Source organism: Musca autumnalis, unplaced genomic scaffold (assembly GCF_047663935.1).
Source record: "Musca autumnalis isolate F117 unplaced genomic scaffold, ASM4766393v1 scaffold_2, whole genome shotgun sequence".
Taxonomy (NCBI): Eukaryota; Metazoa; Arthropoda; class Insecta; order Diptera; family Muscidae; genus Musca; species Musca autumnalis.
This window is the reverse complement of record NW_027411755.1, coordinates 174760783-174782179: the sequence shown is the minus strand read 5'-3', so window position 1 is coordinate 174782179 and position 21397 is coordinate 174760783. Positions and strand designations below refer to the sequence as shown.

Genomic DNA, 21397 nt, shown 5'->3' with positions numbered 1-21397 from the left:
CGAGACTGTTACGGCGAAGAGGAGCGCAGGAGATATTCATTATCTAGATCAACGAGCCTATCTGGCACGCTTGAATAGCATTCTTACTGATGTAGTTGCAGGGAGTATAAAAGTGCAGGGTGAATTCCGAGATCGGAGACTCTCCCCATCTATCGCCGCCTCAGAAAAACGCTAGCTGCCAAGGCAAACACGGGGTTTTAGCCCAGTTAAGGTCCGGAAAATGCAGCCTTAATTAATATTTGGCCTGAATTGAATGGGCGAACATATACATATATGGGAGCTATGTCCAAATCAGTATCTGGGCATGTATAAATCGACTAAGAAAGTGATTCTATTTATCCCTATCTCGTCTCCTTTTTATGTTACATACATAATAATGTTGGTGATAGAATTATCATTTCAAACGTTGACCATTCCGGCATTTGTTAAAATCACACCAAACTTATATGTATGCCCAACATTTATTTCGATTGGTTGCTACTGCTTATTTACAACAACAACAACAACTAATACACATAATCTGCATATGAATGAACGAACATATGTTTTGTGTTTCCTCACAAGTACACGCGGCCGTGATTTCTAATCACTGGACTTTGAACGTTTCAAGAATTTATAATTACAAAAACACACATTTCAAAGCTAATTATTACATGCCCATTGTTTTCTGGTCGAGGGGAAGGGGCATGTTTTGTTTTTTATTATGAAATTTTGCGTATATACATAGATTTGAACAAAATGTTTACAATTATAATGTGGATTATATTGTTAATGGGCCTCTGTAGTCTAGTGTACCAAGCTTTTTATCATGAAACAAAGCAAATTGGGTTTCCGTCGTTCATAAGTACATATGTACATAAATTTGTATTTTGTGTATACAGAACCCCCAAAACATCGTCATGAGTGCGAATGGCCAGTAGTCTCTTGCACCATTGACCAAATGTTACTGACCTAGTACGATATGAAGCGAAACGTACATACGAGTACATTTGAGCTTGTGGTTGCTAAACATGTTGAGTACAAATGTACTCAAGAAGTTGAGATGTGGATTGGAGCAACAACATGTTGCAAAGTTGTTTTTTTGATATTAATGGGGGAAGAAGTCAATCGGATCATGAGCATAGGTTGGCCAGAATAAAATATAGCATCTCAAAAGCCAAATGAATATATAATTTTTAAGTTTGTTCTCGTATCCAGTCAGAGTCAGAAATCTGCAACAGAAAGCTGGCAACCTACGAAATCTGATTTCAGAAAACATGTAACCGTTTCTAATCATGGACTCTAAATATAAAACAAAATCATATATGTTGACCAAATTAGTTAATTTAATTTAATGGAAACATATTTCTACCATCCATCGGTTTTGAGGGTTTAATTCTTTTGTTAATTTTTTATATTTTTAAAACGATTCTGTTACAAACCTTTTCTTTAAATGGCTATTAAACGATCATTCAATATTAAGTGGATATAATAAACACGCTTGACGCAATACTTCCTTTACTGTAATACAATACATACATATACATATTTAATATGAGTAATTATTGCCGATGTAATCAAACCAATATTTTATCGTATCCCATTAGGTATTCATATTCATAACTGGCAACATTCATCTCAAATTGACGATAATGTCGAGAACAATAAAATGCAAGCAGTCGTGACTAAACAAAATCCCAATATATAATTATAAATAAAAAAGTAATAATTGCCATTGAAATTGAAAGCTACAAAAGCAATAAAATAGGTTTGTAAAGGGTGTTTTTTTAAGCTAGATAAAACTTTAAATTGTAAAAAGTAACACAAAAAATTAAATTTTGATGAAACTTTTTTTTTATTTGTTTCAGTATACTCTGACAAATCATCATGAATAGACTCACGCTTGAACAACGCTACGAAATTATCCAAATTTACTTTGAAAATCAGTCGTCGATTCGACCCGTTGTTTTATCGCAAAATTGTGTTCAGCGATGAGGCTCATTTTTGGTTTAACGGGTTTGTTAATAAGCAAAATTGCCGCATATGGAGTGAGACCAATCCACAAGAGACCCTACAGACTCCATTACATGCAGAAAAATGCACCGTATGGTGCGGTTTTCACGCTGGAGGCGTCATCGGACCTTATTTCTTCAAAAATGAGGCCGGTCAATGGAGATCGTTACCGCACCATGATCAATGATTTTTTGTTTGAAAATATGGATGACATTGATCCAGAGGAGATGTGGTTTCAACAGGATGGCGCTACGTGCCATACGGCGAACGCAACCATCGACTTATTGAAATCCAAATTTGGCGATAAGTTGATTTCGAGAAGTGGACTTGTCAATTGGCCTCCAAGGTCGTGCGATTTGACACCTCTCGATTATTTCCTGTGAGGCTACGTGAAGTCACTGGTTTATGCTGATAAACCAGCAACAATTGATGCCTTGGAAGCCAGCATTGTTCGTGTTATTCGTGACATACGGCCAGCAGTGCTCGAAAAAGTGGCCAAAAATTGGACGTCCAGAATGCACTTCGTCAGTGCAGCCGCGGTGCCCATATGCCCGAAATCATTTTCAAATGTTAATGTCACGTATTGATCTTTCGAATAAAAAAATATTTTTCATTACAATTTAATTTTTTGTGTTATTTTTAACAATTTCAAGTTCTATCGGGCTTAAAAAAACACCCTATATTTACGTAAATTTGTATTTACTCGTATGTTGGCTTGGCGGGTCCAAAGTCTGCAATTGAATTCTATCAATGAATGGAGTACATATGTACCTAAACGGAAGAGTCTGTCCGACATGCTGGAGCGCACGATAACTCGTGAACGGAGCAACTGGGCCAAACATTATACAATCTAATAGTTTTTCCAAACTCAGTTTAACTTGGAAGATGGGTCATTTAACATTTCGGATTTTCTATGAATCGAAAGTCTCCCTACCAAAAATTTTTGACATAGGTCAATGTTTAGATGTAGACCTCAAATAACGATACCTATTGATTTTACTGACGCAGGGGGATGAAAGATACCAAAAACGGTTCTGAGCAGCTTTAAGAAGACACAGTCAAGGACTTACTGGTCCCTCTTTTATCTTAAGTGGGCACTGACTTGTTCAACACGCATTAAATAAACGAACACATCTTGGGTTAGGCGTGAAGTTAATAACCCAAAACACAAGGAAGACTTATCTCATGTCAAAGACTGCACCCCGTTTCATATTAGTTAATGTGGTATGTTGGACTTTTTAGCCAAATCCGAACGGTACATCTAAAGACACCACTTTTGCAAAAATTGTACATGGCTGAAACATTATGTTGAGGAGTATTTTGCCACCGTAAAGAATTTGATTTTTGCCTAGCGTGGGAATCGAATATGGGCATGCAGTGTGCTAGGAGGGTGTGTTTAGCATTGCACCACGGTGGCACCCACTACTAAAAAAAAACATAATATGAAAAAAATAAACCTTTCTAAAGCTGATGACCACCGCAAACGTTTTAAGAAGCGTGATCTGGAATGTTCGGGAACTCTTCATAACTTCTTTTACGTGTCATGTAACAATCAGCTGGCGTGAATCGGTTGCCATATTCAATGTGCCTTGATTCGGAATTTGAATAATTTGTAAATGTGGATTTGTGAATGAAAGACTTACAGTTCAAATAAAATTTATATTTTTCAATATCAGTCTGATTTGTGCCCAACCGAAACCGAAAACAAGGACGAGCAAAAATGTATTTTACCAGCGCTTTGTTCCGGCAGGGTTTTTTGGAGCTTAGGACGTATGGACATGCGCCCGAAAACAAATTTACCATTGCAATAGGGACCGTGAAAACAACCTTCTGCAAAAAATTCAAATTGATCCGTTACGAGTCTTCAAACTGCACTTTTCTCAAATTTTTGTGTGGGAGGAACATATATAGTCCATGTTGCAACTTGATACATGATAGGATGAAATAATACGATCTTCAAGATTTGGACCAATCAGAAACTCCCTGTGGGATTTACCATTTTAGATGGTGCCGCTTAGTTTTCTTGGAGCTTTAGGCCATTATCTCAGGAAGTATGGACTTCCAAAAAAATTAAATTGTCTTACAGGGGTCGCAAAAACCATCTGTGGATAAATTTCGAAACTATCCGGGAGGAGCTTATAAACTTCACTTTTTCCAAATTTTGTGTGGGAAGTATCCCAAGGAGTGGGCCAAAAAGTCCATATTCCAAGCTGATCTATACCTAGAAGGATTAATAAGATGTGCTACGTTTTGACCAAATCGATTGCTCCCTTCGAGAGTTATCGTTCACACCATTTTACAGAAAAAGGTGTGGATTGATATGGGCCATCTTCGAACTTAAACTAAGTTTGGACAAAGTATTACGAAGTGCACAATTTAGTTCGAATCGGTTGATCCCTTCGAGAGTTATTGTGTGCATCAGCCAGCCAGACAGATTGACGGAGAGGGCTAAAACAACTCCAAATTGTCTGAAACGTATTTTGTCCAAACGTACTTGGGATCTAAAATCGTATCAAAGTGTATATACATACCCAAAGGCCCAAAGGCTAAGGGTATAAACAGTGAAACATCTCACAACGGAATGAGACCGATAGACTTCACAGTGGCAAAAAACTCTCTACATTCATAAGGGAAGCTGGCTGGCACAAGGTAAGCAAACGAGAACTCTGTTCACGTCGTGATAGATGGAAGACATTCATCGATCGTTTTGGATGTACGATCGTTCCGAGGAGCAAACATCGACACATTTCACCACAGGAAAGTTCGACAACTGTAAGAAACAAATACAATAGATACCTACAACATATTCCACCCAACACACTCAATTGCTTAATGAAAGCACTTTTCGTGCCGATAACATAGGAAAATGGTTTCAAAGTACTGTATACTACATTCAATCAGCCGCAAAATCCATAACTGGATAGCAGAAAATTTCCCCAAGGAAATTGAGTCATCATGTGATTGAAGACCAACAATAAGATGGCACGTGTCCCTGCGTTGCATCAGAGTTGCTTTTTCGTCGTGGTTATGGGTCCCTAACAACTTGAGGCCTTGACGTCAAAAGCTATCCTTTGTACGGCACATATCTCTAAAACGCTAAGAATTTTAGTTTACTCGTATGCGCAAAGTCGTAGCTCTTGTCTTGAAGAATAAAAATTGTGAAACCATAGAATCCATCAAACCTCATCTTCAAGGTCTAAATCATCCAGGTCAAATTTCCTTTAAAAAATTTTCTCGGCTTTTGATTTATAGATATCAAACAGATCCAACTTTAAGCAAGCATATTAAAAAGCGTTAATTTCGGCCGGGTCGAACTTTTTATACCCTCCACCATGAAATACTATGAGCTAATATGGAATTATTGGTTTTGGTATTTATGCGACAATTTTATTGGGAGAAGTTACTTGACCACTAGAAACCCTAAATGTCAAATTATAGCTAATTCGACCAGAAAATGTAGGTAAAGCCATCAAAATATCTGAAATCGGGCTGTATCGCTATATGGGGGTTGTACCAAAACGTAGACCTCTGACCATAATTTCTGGTGGAAAAGTTTTTTAGTCACTGGGAACCCTAAATGTCAATTTATAGCTGATTCAGTATGAAAGTGTAGCTAAAAACGTCAAAATAGCTGAGATCCGGTGGTACCGTTATATGGGGGCTATACCAAAATGAGGCCCGATATAGCCAATCTTCGTGATTGATCTAAGTTCAGACCAAACCACATGTGTAATAAATTTCAGCTATGTAGCTCGGTCGGATCATTCGGAAGATAGCGTGACTGCAACAGACGGGCGGACAGACGGACGGGCACGGCTAAGTTGACTTAGAATTTTATGCTGATCAAGAATATATACACTTTATAGGGTCGCAAATTTCGATGAGTTACAAATGTATAGACAAACTTAATATACCCTCCATATTTTGGTGTGGATATAAAAACCAACGACATGTCCGAAAATTCTATTAAAGAGTAAAACATCAAACTGATGGCTTAGGTAAAGGAACATGCTCCATTAGAGACAAACGAGGTAATCTGATAAAAGATACATATAGTGTACTCAGGATATAGAAAGAACATGTTTCCAAATTATTAATGTCCACTACTAGCGAAGACCCAGAAGATGGTATTGGATATATTCCACACTACCATCGCACTATGGTCGAACTTGTATGGGAAGAGCGGCCAAAAATACTTCCTGCGCAGATATCAATACGAAATTGTCAGTTTAGCAACCCAAATATAAAAAGAAGCAAAAAAAATTGAACATAGGAATTTCGGAATTTTGATTGTTTTAAATAAACTATTAACTCGAAATTGCCGAAATGCCACTAAATCTTTCCTTGAGGCAGAAAATTGTCGATTAATGTAGGCCGACCCTTTGATGTTTTCCCCATAAATCGGTACCGCCCAATATTCGGTATTTTTAGAGTTCTAGCTGTAACAATCAGTCAAAATAGCTAAATTTTCCAAATTTTACATTGAGGATCACATTTTGTCGTATCCTTCATATAACTGAACCGAACATTGTCTCATCTATATATTTAAAAAGCTGAAATGTATCACCTGCACCTGCAAAATGGCAAAAACACCCTGAAAGGTGCCCTTAGTATCTTGGAAACAAGTTCCAAAGTCGCGGAAAGATGCAGCTGATATTTTGCAAATAGAATCTATAGAATACTACTTATCTTCTAAAAAAATCGTTGGGGGAACATAACTACAACTTTACATGGAATTTTATTATACTGAAGAACTGACATTACAAAAGTCCTTCAGTCAACACACGTATTATAAAAAATTAAGTTAGTACATTGTTTTTCAGTATTCGAATTAAGTTTGGTCAACATAGTGTTCATTTAGTTTGAAATCACCTCGAAATCCAACCTGTTAAAATTTCTCTTTTTTGATGCTATTTTCAAAGAGTACAGTAAGAGGTAATCCATAACAATTTATTTTAGAGGAAATTTACATGTTAGGAGTAGATATGAACACATTTGGTACCAACAATTGGACTTTAATTATTTTAGTTTTGGCCAATGGCAGCGACCACTGTGCATCGGCAGAAGCCCATGACATTCGAGCCAAGCAGTTCAATACTGAAGACCACCCGTTGATAAAGTGTAAGCATCAGCTAGTTATGACCATCGGGCAGAAAGAACGCATGATCGGTGATTGGAGCGAGACCATCTATGGACCGAACCTCAAGGAGATAAAACGTAATGAGAAAAGGGACGCAGTTCTACTCTCTGAGATAGCCGGCTAGAATGATTTCGATATCTTGCAACCAAGGGCGTCTTGCCAAATCCTTACGGTTCTCTCTGCGTAGAGTTTACAAAGTTTATTGAGGAAGAATCAAATCAGTAGCTTTACACAATCCTCCAGCCGAAAGTCAGAGGACTGCAAGCCTCGTCTTGCCAATTTTGCAGTACCTTAGTGCACAAAAAAAAAAAAAAAATAACGGCTTTAATTACCCACTTAGCGCCGAGAAATTTTTTGGCGAGAAAACTTAAAATTTTTTAATAAAAATTATATTTTTGAAATTTTTTAAGCATTTTTTAACAAATTACTTTTTTCTCTAAAACGTATAGTTTTCCTGTAATCGGGCCTTCTTTTAAAAGTTCCAAAAACGTTGGATGGTAATATAGGTGTATCCTTACATGCCAATCCCTTGGTTTTTGATTGAGAAAATGCTCTTACTATATTCCTAACAAATCCCTGACTTTATATGATTCTAACATTTTTGGTTAAATTTTTATCGCATATTTAAATTTTTCATCAAAAGTCGAAAATTAAAAAAAGTCGATTTTTTTGAATAGCTTGGGTTTTTGGCCAATTGCTTGGAAATGCGTAGGTCAAATGAAGCGTTATCAGCGTGAAATTACAGATAACAGACAATACTATAACGGTGGCAAAATACCCCTCGGTAATGTTGGCGGCATTTCCTGAGTATTTCAGCCATATAAAACTTCTCTACAAGTGGTTTCTTAGACTCGCCGTTCGGACTCGGCGATAAACAGTAGGTCCCATATCATTGAGCTAATATGAATCGGAGTGCACTCATTGATATGAGAGAAGTCTCCCTTGTCCTTTCTGGGATGTTTGTGGAACAATTATATATACATATGTATATAATTATAAATAAACATTCCTACAACTCAGTGTAGAGTACTAATAAATTAACAAATAATTTACATTAATATGAAAACTATATTATTAATTTAGCGTGAAAAAAGTTCATGGTGTTAATTAAAAACAATTAATACAATGTGCAAATGATTCAAGTTTCTGTCATGACATGTGACAGAAGAAAAGCAATTTCAAAAATTATATCTGACATTTAAAACTGCCATTAACATATTATGGGTTTGCAAAAGCAATTAAGAAACTTTTGTTTTTGTTTAAAAAAATCATACAAATGATAAAAATAAGACTTTGTTGCATTTATCAAAGTGCACAAGAAAATACATACAAACATATGTATGCATGTAATTCATAAGCTCTGAACTACAAAGCCTTTAAATAAAATTGCCGACATTTGACTTTCTGTCCTCCATTCCCGTTAGTTACAATTCTCATGATGAACGATGGCGATTATGATGTTGATGGTAATAATATTACTTCTGTGGGGTGCTGACCCCATTCAACATTTGGTTTTTAAATGAACCGCATGTCAGGCCAACGCCTCTGGACAAAGAGAAACAAAGAAAAAACAAGTTAGTGACAGAAATCACTGCAGAGCAGCGGCCATCATTAACAGACATTGTCAAGATGAAGAATTGTGGCTAAACAAAGACAACTTCCATAGAAGTTTATAATCGGTTTTTATGGTTTTTTTTTTCATTTGTCTTCCAAAGCGCGTGTGTTCCAAAGTTGTTGGACTTTACCCTGCAGTGCAATATTTTGTTCTTTACTTTTTATTGTTATTAGTATGTATCGGGCATTAGCATTTGCTGTCTGCCTAACAGCAACAGTGAAGTCTGTAACTGAAGTTCGGTGCTATGACGCACTCAACAACAAACAGCTCCAACATCATTGCCGACCACAAGACAACGCAAATTGACTAAAGATTTTGTGTTGTGAAATTAAAAAGCAAACGGAGGAGGCATTGCAGATACATATATTGCAGATTTGTAAAGTTTCAAGAAGTTCGGATGAATGAGACAGTCAGCGACCGTTGCGGATTTATTTTTATGAATACGAAAAGGAAAAATATTCCTAAACCGACGGTAAGGACGAACACGTCAAAGTATGACATTAACATTTTTTCTAAGAGAGTTTAATGCCAAAAATTGCATTACATTTCAACGCATTTTACATTGAAGTTTTCGCTCACTTGCTCTCAGTAAGCGCACATCGCCTATCGCTGATCTATATCCTCGACTTTATACGGTCACAAGCGCAAAATTTTACCCCGCTATAACTCGAAAATTGCAGTTCGATTTTTGTGTAGCACAGTGTTATGAGTCAATCAAGATTCTAATGTTTTTTGTACCTATTTCATGTTATTTAACATTGTTCACTCCCTGCCAATACAGCAGAGTAGGAGAACGGAACGAAAAGAAATTACATCACGTTTTGTGTTAGCTTGTTAGCTCATGGTACGAACTTCCTATACACTGTAGCTGCGCCTGCTGTCATGCAAAGCGTACACACAAAACAGAAACGAGTCAATAGTCTACGTCAAATTCAGGCTGTTCCATAAAAACAGCTGAACGAAAAGCAGCACAGTCATTGTTGTCAGTGTTGCCATGCAGATATTTAATTTTAGGATTCAACAAAACCGGTGAAGTGGGTCCAAAATGACCAATTATCAAATATTAGGCAAACAATTAAGGCGATAACTCATCAGCGCCAGTGAAAAGTTTATTCATGTGTGTTGCCACGCAACTCTACGGGCACATTATGCTGTCTATAGGCACTAGGGCACATGCAAACAGCTGCAAAATCCATACTTGGATACCAGCGACCTCCACCAAGGAACCCATGGTATGACCAGGAGTGTCGGCATATATGGCTACTCTGCAATCAATAGTAACGCGTGGCGCACGAGAGAGGTTTTGGGAGAAAAGGAGAGAAGAAAACCCCAGTCTTTTCTGTAAAAAATAGAAGAATTGAAAAGCGGGAATGTGAAAAAATCGAGGTGTATCGGAGCCAGAATAAAGTCATAAAGTTCTACAAAAGAGTGAAACATCAAACTAATGACTTTGGTACAGGCAAATTCTTTTGTAGAACCGAGCAAGGCCATCTTGATACATATAGTGTACTTAGGATATCGAAAAAAGCATTTTTTCAATGCTAGCAAAGACGATGAAGATACCACATCAGATCTCGCTACACCCTTGCAGTCCCCCAAACAGTAGCCGCACACGCAGCACTTAACACCAGCCGTTGTTGTTCCAATACCGGAAAATGCATCATTTTTGCACATTTAATTGCAATGGAGTCCGAGGTACGATCGAGGAAATAGTGGATTTCTTAAGTCGGAAGAATATAATGGTCGCGGCGGTGCAGGAAACTAAGCTCAACAACAACTGCAGCTAACAGTGTTGTGATGGTTGCAATGCATTGAGGAAGGATCGCACAGGAGTGGAGGTGGGGGACTAGCTTTCCTATTGCACCAGTCTGTTCAATTGAGACCTCGCTCTAATGTCCCGTACATGGAATGTATGCGGGTAGCAGACAGGTGTGGAACAGCCGAGCTAGAGTTGTTGAACGTAAACACCCCACCGATAAATAGCTGTACTCCAGGATATAGGCCCAATATTTGCCCGCTGGTCCTGGGGGACTTTAATGCGCATCATGAGTTGTGGCATTCGGTCCACGGAAACGACCAGATAGGTATAGTGCCGGCTGAGCATATTGATAGCTCTATATTTTGCACGGACAATGAGGACGCCCCTAACAAGAATTAGCGGAAAGTGTCACAGTTCGCCAGACTAACTATCATTTCACCCGGTCTGACAAATGACGTTACCTGGCAACCCGTCGTTTCTCTTGGATCAGACCATCTCACCATAATTGTCTCCATCAACAGACCACCCGATTTCACCACCTCTGGACGCCGCACTTTCGTCAATCATTTGGAGCTAATTGGCCGAATTTCAGAGAGTTCACTAATCATCGCTTCAGAGATATGTTCAGGTAGCAGAAAGGAAGTCCCGAAATATCACTGCTGCAGTCGCCGGCAATATAGCTGCTGGTCGAATACCCGAAGTGAGACCAAACGTCCCGGCAGAGGCGACGGGACTAACAAATGAGCGTGATGAGCTTCGTCGTGCCAACCCCAGTGACCCCAGAGTAAATGAGCTGACATTGGAAGTTAACAGGTTGTACTGTGAGCATAAACGGAACAAGTGATAAAATAATCTGAAGATTTGCAACATTGGAGCCGGAATAAGCGAATTGTAGACAAAGGTTGAGTCACCCTCTAACCCTGATAAGAAGGAACATAGGACCACAGTCCCGTTTGGCGACGTCACGCCTACTGATCCGAAGAGGTGCACAAATTATCCCAATCGACAGTATGTCGAGCATCCCGGGAGTGACAGGGCGAGGAGAAGAGTACTACGTCGCATTAGATCTCGTCCTGGTGAGGATGAACCACCACAATTTACAATGGACGATGTTGCTATGTTGCGATGTTACAATGGAACGCTAAAGCATCCAAAACGTTGGGCCTTGATGGAATCTCCATGGTAATGCTGAAACAGCTGGATGTGCCTGTCCCTAGCCCTCACATCGTTTATGAAGTCTGGGCAGGACGTTTCCAATACTGAAGCCAGCATAAATGCCAGCCAAGGTGAATCGTACAGACCGATTTCGCTTTTGTTGCCCGGGAGTCTTTAGTCCTCCCCAGCGTCAGAAACAGCTATCCAGTTGCCGATCATCAGAATGTATTCCGTAAGCAACATAACACTACAACATCGCTGCACACTATCTCCACACATATTAGTCGAGGACTCAAGCAGAGCAAGATAAAACGGTGTTGGTGGCGATTGACTTATGAAAATCCACTCCACGATGTTTGAGAACATTGAGAAGACTATTCTCCGGCCAAATTTGAATCGTTGGATAATTAACTATATATGTGGAGGGCAGTCGAAAGTGGAATTCAGGAACAAGAAGTCCAAGCCCCGTAGAATGATACCAAGAATTCCCCAAGATGAAGTGATATTTCCGGAATTGTTAAACTATGCCTCTCTTTTATGTTACCCCCTGCACACGGCATTGAGATCGGATGCGGTTGATGATCGTACGATCTTGGCATCAGTTATCTTCCCTGATGTCATTTGTGAAAGGCTGAACTTCTATTTTACTGATAGTACCACGTCTTTCCAAGTGAGGAATATGCAAATATCCGCCACTAAATCTACGGCCGCTCTGCTCAGCTCATGGATTGCAGTCGTGTGCCCTGAGTTGAATGTCATGGTCGATGGTAGCAGAATTCCGACCACAAACTACCCCAAAATTCTAGGGGTCACATTTGACAGCAATTTCCACGTCGCCCGCGCATGCCGCAGCTATCTGCGACAAGCTGAGATGTAGGAACATGTCTATAGCCGGCAGCACTTGGGGTGCAAACACAGAAACTTTGTTGACCAGTTCCATGGTCAATTTACACCGGTAATTTCTTTGACAAAACTGCGTATACTTAATTTCACACGTTGGCTTTTATGATGTTACTCATTCGTCTTTGAACGAGGACAGTGATCCGGATCGTTCAATTGAACGAGATTGCCCAACTCTATTGACCACATATAACGCTATAGGTCTGTCTGTGATAATCTATGCGTCCCGAGTGTGGTCCCCGAATACATGTGCAACGCGATGAAAAAATATTCAAACCTGTCACAATGCTGCCCTGAAAAATGCAGCAGGTTGCCTCATGACCCTCTAGGAGGAGACAAAGATTCTTCCAGTACAGCATCACAATGGCATGCTCTGGTTGCACGTTATAGTGTGAGTCATCCTAATCATAGATATGACACGCCACTCAGGTATGTCAGGAGGGATCTTAATGATCTAGAACGAGAGGTCTAAACATTACAAGGCACAACCCTTAGATCAGCCAACCTATAAAGCAGGTTGGACCGACTTCATGCAGATGCAGCGCAGATGCCATAAACAATTATCTTTTGAATGCGGTCCTCAGGTAACGTCCCCATCTATCGCTACGAAAAACCAGAATAGTTTTTGATTAACTACACTCGGGATGGTAAAGCCGTTTAAATTCCAATAGGACAAGGATCGATGCAAACGTGTACAACACAGGCCCGTACGACACACTGCACCGTCAAGCACACTATACGGCAACAGCGTTGTCCTTTCCAAAACATGGACCAATGTTTAAAATTTTTCGAATTGAGCGATACCGACTAGAACAAAACATGGATATTCTGAATTTGGATAGTTAACAGCATCTGGAGCACCGTTCTATGGAGGCTGTATAAAACGTTGACCTGTAGGTTTTTTTCATTTAATGTTTCGGAATTCTGAAAATGTTATCAACTTTTGGTCGTAAATTCTCCCAAAACTTTAACGCTGGTCACACATCCCAAAGAGGTAATAAAGGCGAGGAATGTATGATCCATACATATACACACACGACAATCACTACCAAAAACAACAGCAAACATTTGGCAAACGTCGTCCATCGCCCCATAGGCTGGCTGTCTGTTTGCCTGCTTTACTGACTGAGTGATTGACTCTACCAGCCTGGCTCTCCAAAACTGCAACTGAAGCTGACGTCGTATAGGCCAATATGATATGACGATGGAGACAAAAATGTGAACAATACACTAACGCCTGCCCGAACTGCAAAACAGCTGTCATTTGCAACAGAAACGTTAAGTTCGTTCACTTTTTTAGCCATTATTTAATTTAGATGCTGTTGCAGTTGTTGTTGTTAATATATACTATTGGGAGGAGGTCGTTCGACTTCGTTTGTAGTATTTGTTAGCTTTGTCTTTGTTCGTATTATGACTTTCGTTTTTGTTTTTGCTTTTTTTTATTTTTTGTCTTTGTTTCAGCAGTACATGTGCACTTAACCAGTTTGTTTGAGTTCTTCATTGGCAAGACTAAGTGCAGATGTACCCAAACATCAAATTAAATAAAACGCGGAGAAGTAGTAGCATTTGCTTTTTTAATCTGTTTGGTAAAAAGCGGCGTCGTATAACTTAAAACACATTTTTGGTTTTTGAAGAAGAGCGTGATGGTGTCGTATCCGCATTGCAATACTCGTGTGGTTTTGTGGCTAGTGATGATGGTAACCGAAACGAAAGATATTTTTGCAATTTTTAACCAGTTTGGTTGGTTGATTAGTAATGCTTAGGAGGTTTTTTGGATAGTTCTCTTAGAAATTGCTCTTTTGCCTTACCACTGGAAACTTCAAATGTTCCGTCAACAAATTTAGCTAAAATACTTAAAAAATACATAGAATCGGGAATACTTTTTATATGGGGACTAAACGCGAGTGAAAATTTGGGGGAAGTCGTAACTTTTTTGGGTGCAATTTTTTTGGTGCGGGTGGGGCAATTTGCTTTGTGGTGGAGTAAGTTTTTGTTAGGTTTTTGTTTGGTGGTAGGGAGGGGGCAAGTTATCCCCTTTAACTAACTCGAATTCGAGAAGAATTTCACTCGCGAGTGGAATTCGAGCGAGTATTCGGAGCTCTGATATGGACCCACGTAGAAAATTGTTTGAGGGAGAAGTTTTGTTACTACAAGGAACCTCAAATTTAAAATTACAGCTAGTTCGGTCAAAAAAATTAGCTAAAATCCGTAAAATACCTAAAATTCGAAGGTACCGTTAGGTGGGAACTGTAACAAAACATGGTCCTATGTTGACAATTGTTGGTGGAGAAGTTTTGTGACCACTACGAACCTCAAATGTTAAATTACAGCTAGTTCGGTCAAAAAATTTAGGTAAAATCTATAAAATACCTAAAATCGGAAGATACCTTTACATGGGGAGGCTATGCCAAGTCATGGATTTATGTTGACCATTTGTGGTGGAGAAGTTTTTTTGATCTCAAATGTCAAATTACAGTTCGGTCGCAATATTAAGCTAAAATTCACAAAATACCGAAAGTCGGGGGGTACTGTTATATGGGACCTATACCAAAACGTGGCAAGCTGCCGCAAAATGATTATTTCGATAAGTTACAAACAGAAAAGCAACCTTTGTATACCCTCTATACTACAGGGGAGGGTTGAAAAAATACATTAATGGCTAGCAAAAAAAAAAATTGTTAATACCCTCAGCCTTTAACAAATTTTCCCATTCCGATATGAACATTTTGATACGATAAAAAATAAGAACTCCGTTTCAGACATTTCGGAGTTGATTTAGATCCAATTTAGAACGGATACCTTGGCGGCAACAGGCTAGTATGCGAGTGGGGAACCTTTAAGAATCTGCCGTCGCGAGCCGCTCGAACTCGGCGATAAAAAGTAGGTGCCATATTATAGAGCAAATATGAATCGGCGCACACTTATTGATATAAGAGAAGTCTCCCTTGTTCATTCGGGAATGTTGTCGGAACATATGTATGTATGTATGTAATGTTACAGATGTCATCCTAAACGCTAAATCGTCCAAAGCATTGGACTCTCGAAAGTTGTCAGGATGGTCCCGCCACTGAAGCCAGGCAATAGTGCTGGTAGAGGCGAATCGTACATGCCGATTTCACTCCTATTGCCAGTAAAAAAAAAAAATCTAGAGGCTATACTCCTCCCTATAACGAGGAGCTGTTTTCCAGTTGCCCAACATCAGCATGGATTCTGGGAAATGCACTGTACCACAAAACAATACACGACATCCACAAAAAAACATTACACCACACACAGAAAAAATATGATTGATCCAACAATATTCGAAAGCAAAATATGTATTGTAAATATATTGTTAGATTCCGTATGTAGTATTGTGACTCCAATAATCGTTTTTTGTCAGTTACAACAATTGTTTTTGTCATATCCAACAATAGTTTTTGTCAACTGGACAATATTTTTCTCTTTTCTTTGACAATTTATATCTCTTCTGTCGGATCTTTGTTTTTTTTTCTGTATATTTACAATGAGATTCTTGTTTTTATTTGTTTCTTCCTTCTCATTCTTCTTCTTTGTGTTTTGATAGTTGATTTACACCAAAATCTGAATTTTTTTTTTTGATCGTAATTCTTTTCATATTTGTTGTGGTTTTATGGAATTCCTTTTCTTGGGGTAGGTGCTTGGAGGATGAGCGCAATGGAGTAGTTATGTTTCTTCATTCAATTTGTTGTCTTTTTAGTTAGACCTGGCAACACCATGTGCAGTGTTTGTCAATGCTTATAATATTATACGTGACATTTATACCAAAATTATGCGGAAAGTGTATATGAGAATTATATACGATCATATCAAAAATTTCAGTAACAGATTATCTGGGCTGACAATAGTTCTTGTAAAAATTCTAGATTATAGTAGTTCCTACCATAGGTATTGCCAATGAGTTTTACAATATTGAGGAATTTCGCAACTTGTTTTTGTTTTGTATGTTTGGAGCAAACGATAAAATTTTTGGATTTGAAATGCAATGCTTGAACAAAAATAAATTGTTGGAACAAAAATAGATATGGTTGTTCCAATAAAAGTGAAAAATATTTTTTCTCTACGAGCATGTTATGTTGTTAGGCGACTCCCCTCCAGCCGAGTTTGAAAAGTTTTATACATCAACTATGTATATGTGCGGATGAAGTCAGAAATAAGAAGTTAAAGGCCAGTAGAGTGAAACAAGCGTGTCGTTATCTCCGGAACTTTTTAAACTCCTACCTTTCTACAATTTCACACCCTGTAAATATCACAGTGATCGTAATGTGGCTTCGGCTCCAAAACATGGGGCTGAAATGCTGCAATCCCTGAACATATTGACAGATGGTACCCTGATTCTGACCACAAACTACCCCAAGATATTGGGTATAACGTTCGATAGTACGTATAAGTCGTCCATGGAAGCCATAACTATTTGCGACAAGATCAGAAGTAGAAACAAGGTCCTCAAGTCGTTGGCATGCACCATTTGGGGGGCGTTGACAAATAAACCTTGTTAACCTCTTGTAAAGAATAAGGCCGATATGTGGTAACCTTTGAGGCGCCAATGTGTTACGGAAATTTTATCGTTACGCAGCTGAAGAACTCCTGGATTATTGTACTCTTCTGTCGTCTGTCCCACCCTACTTTGATACTCCCATTGCTGATTTCACACAAGTCCTTTGATCTATTACAACTTAAGGCCATAATAATAATTCCTTAAATAAATAGTTTTTGAAAAACTATCGCTAGCCATAATAACCCTTTCACTGTCTTGCATACTGCCACAAGTTATTTGTTTTGCTGTCTTTCTTTGCTTTGAATATTTTTTTCACATAATTTATTTATGCAAAATAAGTTGTTCAAGGGAAGGAAAATGTCCGTTATAGAGGAAAACTTTGAAAATATAACAGGAAAATATGTCATCATATACACACAACAATATAAATTCATAGACAGACATAACGGCTAATAACAGGACAACGTATAATACTATAATGAACTCTTTTTTTTTTTTTTGCTATGCAGAACTTTTAATTGACCATAAATATATTAGTGGGTGTAAGCAAGGGAGGCACTAGGAAGAGGGACACTCTTTCTGGCTACTTAACAAATACCACACTCACACCAACTCGTGCGTGTGTTAGAGCTTTAAATCAAGAAAACGAATAGGTAGTTTTCCTGTTTTTTTTTTTTTCAAGTTCCTTTTTGCATGACATTGCCTAGTTACTTGTTCTTGTTGCTTATTTTATTTCTTTTTTTATTTTAAGTTGCAGACTATTATATTTTTCAAATGTGTTTATCTTTGGGAAATGGTAGTGGAATTTAAGTTAAATTCGTAAAGTGAAAATATTCCTTAGATTCCATACATTTCTTTCTATTTGAACAAGTTAGGCAATCCTAACTATCCTATTAAAATGGTAAGAATAGTGGAGCTATAATTTACTAAAACATGTTAAAAAAGTATCAGTCAGCTTTGCCAATAGAGAACCTATTTAGTTTTAGCATCTACAAAATATATTGATTTCGAAACAAGGGTTTTTTCTAATTCCTTGATCGTTTTATAGGCATCTTCCAAATTTAACCCTACAATCAAAGTTTTCGTATGAGGCAGACCTTCGGCCAGAAATTGAAAGGGGCTTCACAGTCGAAATCCTTTTTCAAAAAAAAATATATTCATTTATCGGGGTTTCAGAATTTTCTGGTAATTTTCCAGAAAGTATAAACTTGCAGAAAATATAAGACTTTTTGGAACCTAAGGTGTATTTATTTTGAAAATAAATGTGGAATCTTGCCATAGGGATATTTTCTGTCCATTTGGAAGTAGAAATGCCAAATTAAAGGTAATTTCGTTGGATAATGAACCTAAAATATTCTAAAACCGAATTCGATAGAAGACCTCAAAAGGTCTACATTTATCCAAAGAAGACTAATGTTGTCAATAGAAGTTCTTAAAAGGTATTCTGTTATTTATAGCAGATATCAAGATATCTTCTGTTGTGTGTACATGACCTTAAGAAGTTTTCTGCTGTCTATACAAGACCTGCAAAGGCCTTATGTTGCCTATAGAAGAGCTCAAAAGGTTTCTATAAACCTCAAGGAGTCTTGTGTTGTCATTGAAAGACCTCAAAAGGTCATCTGTTGCCTATAGAAGACCTGGTTATACTGAGGTTTGACACATTCTCACCCTTATCAGGTCATCGGTTACCCAATCCACCTTAAAGAGGAATCGCAACCTGTGAAGTTTGAGAGGTTATTGAGACCTTAACCTAAAATTTTTTAATAATGAAATCCCTTTTTGGTATTCCTCTCGTCTCTTGTCTATAGAAACCTCAAGAGGCCTTCATTTACCGTAAAAGGCCTGTTTTGTCAATAGAAGATCTCAAAAGGTATACTGTTGCCTATAGCATATCTTCTGTAGCCTGTAGATGACCTTAAAAAGTCTGTTGTCATAGCTATTATTGTGTCAATTGGAAGTCTTCCAAAGGTTTTCTATAAACCTCGAAAAAATTCTGTTGTCTTTTAAAGACCTCAAGAGATATGTTGCCTATGGAAGACCTGGTTAGACAGAGATTTGAAACATTCTCACGATTATCAGGTCATCGGTAAACCAATACACCTAAAAAGGGAATCGCAATCTGTGAAGGTTAAGAGGTTGTTGAGACCTGGACCTAATATATTCTAATAACGAAATCCTGTTCCGTCTCTTCAAAAGGTATTCTATAAACCTCACGAAGTCTTCTATTGTCTTTGAAAGACTTCAATAGGTTCTATAAAATTCTGTACCATTAGTACTTTTCATAGTATGCATTTCCAAAACCATCTCCGTATCTTACTTAACCCCACATACAAACATTGACTCTAAGAAATAAAATAAAGATTCCAACTCCGTCCCTACACCCAAAAGCAAATTGAGTTCCATTTAGTAATTTTCGTATACTTATGGTATATATTTCGACAACCACATATAACAACCCTACACTGATATTAACACAAAATAATAGAAGTAATCTTAACTCCAATTCTCAAGATTTCAGCTGTATGTGTTCATCCAATAACAAATTGTACCCAGCTTAGTATCTTTAGTACTCTTGGTACCCATAAGTACGAATTTCCAAAACTACCTCAATACTACACTCTTACAGTAATCTTAAATCCAAATTTTAGGTTTCCAGCTCTATCCGTTTACCCAAATCCAACTTGTACTAAATTTACCACCATTTAGTACTTTAGTACTTTTCGTACAGATCAGTACGAATTTCCAAAACCATTTCCTTATATCAACAGCACATACCAACCTTGATTCTTATACCAAATTTCAATATTCTAGCTATATCCGTTAAAAATATACAATTGATACAACATTTAGTATCTTTTAGTACTTTACACTTGTAGTTCGAATTTCCAAAAAGCATTTGGTACATCTTTCTAATTCTCCATAAGTGACCCTCATTCACAATTTCAGAATTCTAGCTCTTCCCGTTTGCCTAATACAAAGGGTACAATATTTAGTACCTCTGAGTAATTTTCGTTTCCTTCCAGTTCGAATTTCCAAAAACCCAACCTTATTTCACCGCTACATACCAACAGCAACCCACACTCAAAATTTCAAACTTCTATCTTCAGCCGTTTCGTCTGGGCGATGATCTGTCAGTCACTCACTCATCACTAGACAGCGGAATTTATGGCCCGATTCATGTCAAATTTTGGAACTGAGCATATTTTTGGCTTCTGATTAAATTACAATAAATATTTCAATAATAGGTACAAAAATGTTTGTGAGTACAATTTTTCTGTTTAAAATTCTCTTCAGACAAGTCAATAAAATAGAGAAATGTATATCCGCAGCCATAACCTTCAAAGTCGGAAGATATCGTTCTATGGGGGCTATATGAAGGACTGTACCTATACCGGCAAATTTCAGGTGGAAAGTTTTATACCCCAAAAGGAGGACTTAATACCAAATTTCAGCCATTTTGAAGGAATATTGAAGCCACAAACTTCAAAATACCGAAAATCGTGAGGTACCGTTCTATGGGGCTATATGAAGACGTGGACCTATACCGACAAATTTCAAGTCGAAAGTTGTATAGACCCAAACGAAGACTAAATACCAAATTACAGTCATTTCGGTGGGATATTGAGGTCACAACCTTCAAAATACCGAAAATCGAGAGGTACCGTTCTATGGGGGGATATAAAGACGTGGACCTATAAAAAGGACTTAATACCAAATTTCAGCCATTTCTGTGGAATATTCAGGCCACAACTCCTTGCATATGGTTTTGCATATGCTCATTTTATGCAAATATGTAAAAATATGCAAAATATGCAAAAATTTCTGGGCCTAATTAGTTTTATTTTGTGATAAAACGAATTTCTGTCTAATCAGATTTTCTCTACGACCATCCTAACCATATACATATGCATTTGCATAGGATTCCGCTGTCTACTCATCACCAAACTCTTCTCAAAATTGTCTCTTTATTGTAGTTTATCGGCTATTTGAAGATCGTTTTGACATTTTATTCTACTATAAGTCTTGTAATACTTGAAAACTTTAAATTTTTCCTAAATACCAGGAAGTGGCCCTATACTATATAATGACATTCTGAATCAACGAGAATTTGCCACATAAAAACGTAAAGCCCAAATTTGTGCAGGATGTTTCGATGGAAATTGGTAAAAAAAACTCTTTATGAAATGATAAGGTACGCAGTCCAGCTCGATCTTACTCACAACTATTTTCATAATTTATTGTGAAAATTGGCCAGTTTTTTCGGAAAATTGGCCACTGTGCAGCGATATAAGTTCATTCTCTGGGCAATTGGTTGTTCCA

At 37.8% G+C, this 21397-nt stretch overlaps 1 protein-coding gene and 1 long non-coding RNA gene across 8 annotated transcripts in view; one reads left to right on the top strand and one right to left on the bottom strand.

Moving 5' to 3' along the window:
* The window catches only part of Atet (ABC transporter expressed in trachea), a 240800-nt gene that overhangs the window by 65160 nt on the left and 154243 nt on the right, over positions 1-21397 (bottom strand). The window lies entirely within an intron of this gene.
* LOC141394862 (uncharacterized) lies at positions 1499-6904 on the top strand. The gene is made up of 2 exons (XR_012410508.1): positions 1499-1747; positions 1848-6904. It is a non-coding gene; the product is annotated as an uncharacterized lncRNA (long non-coding RNA).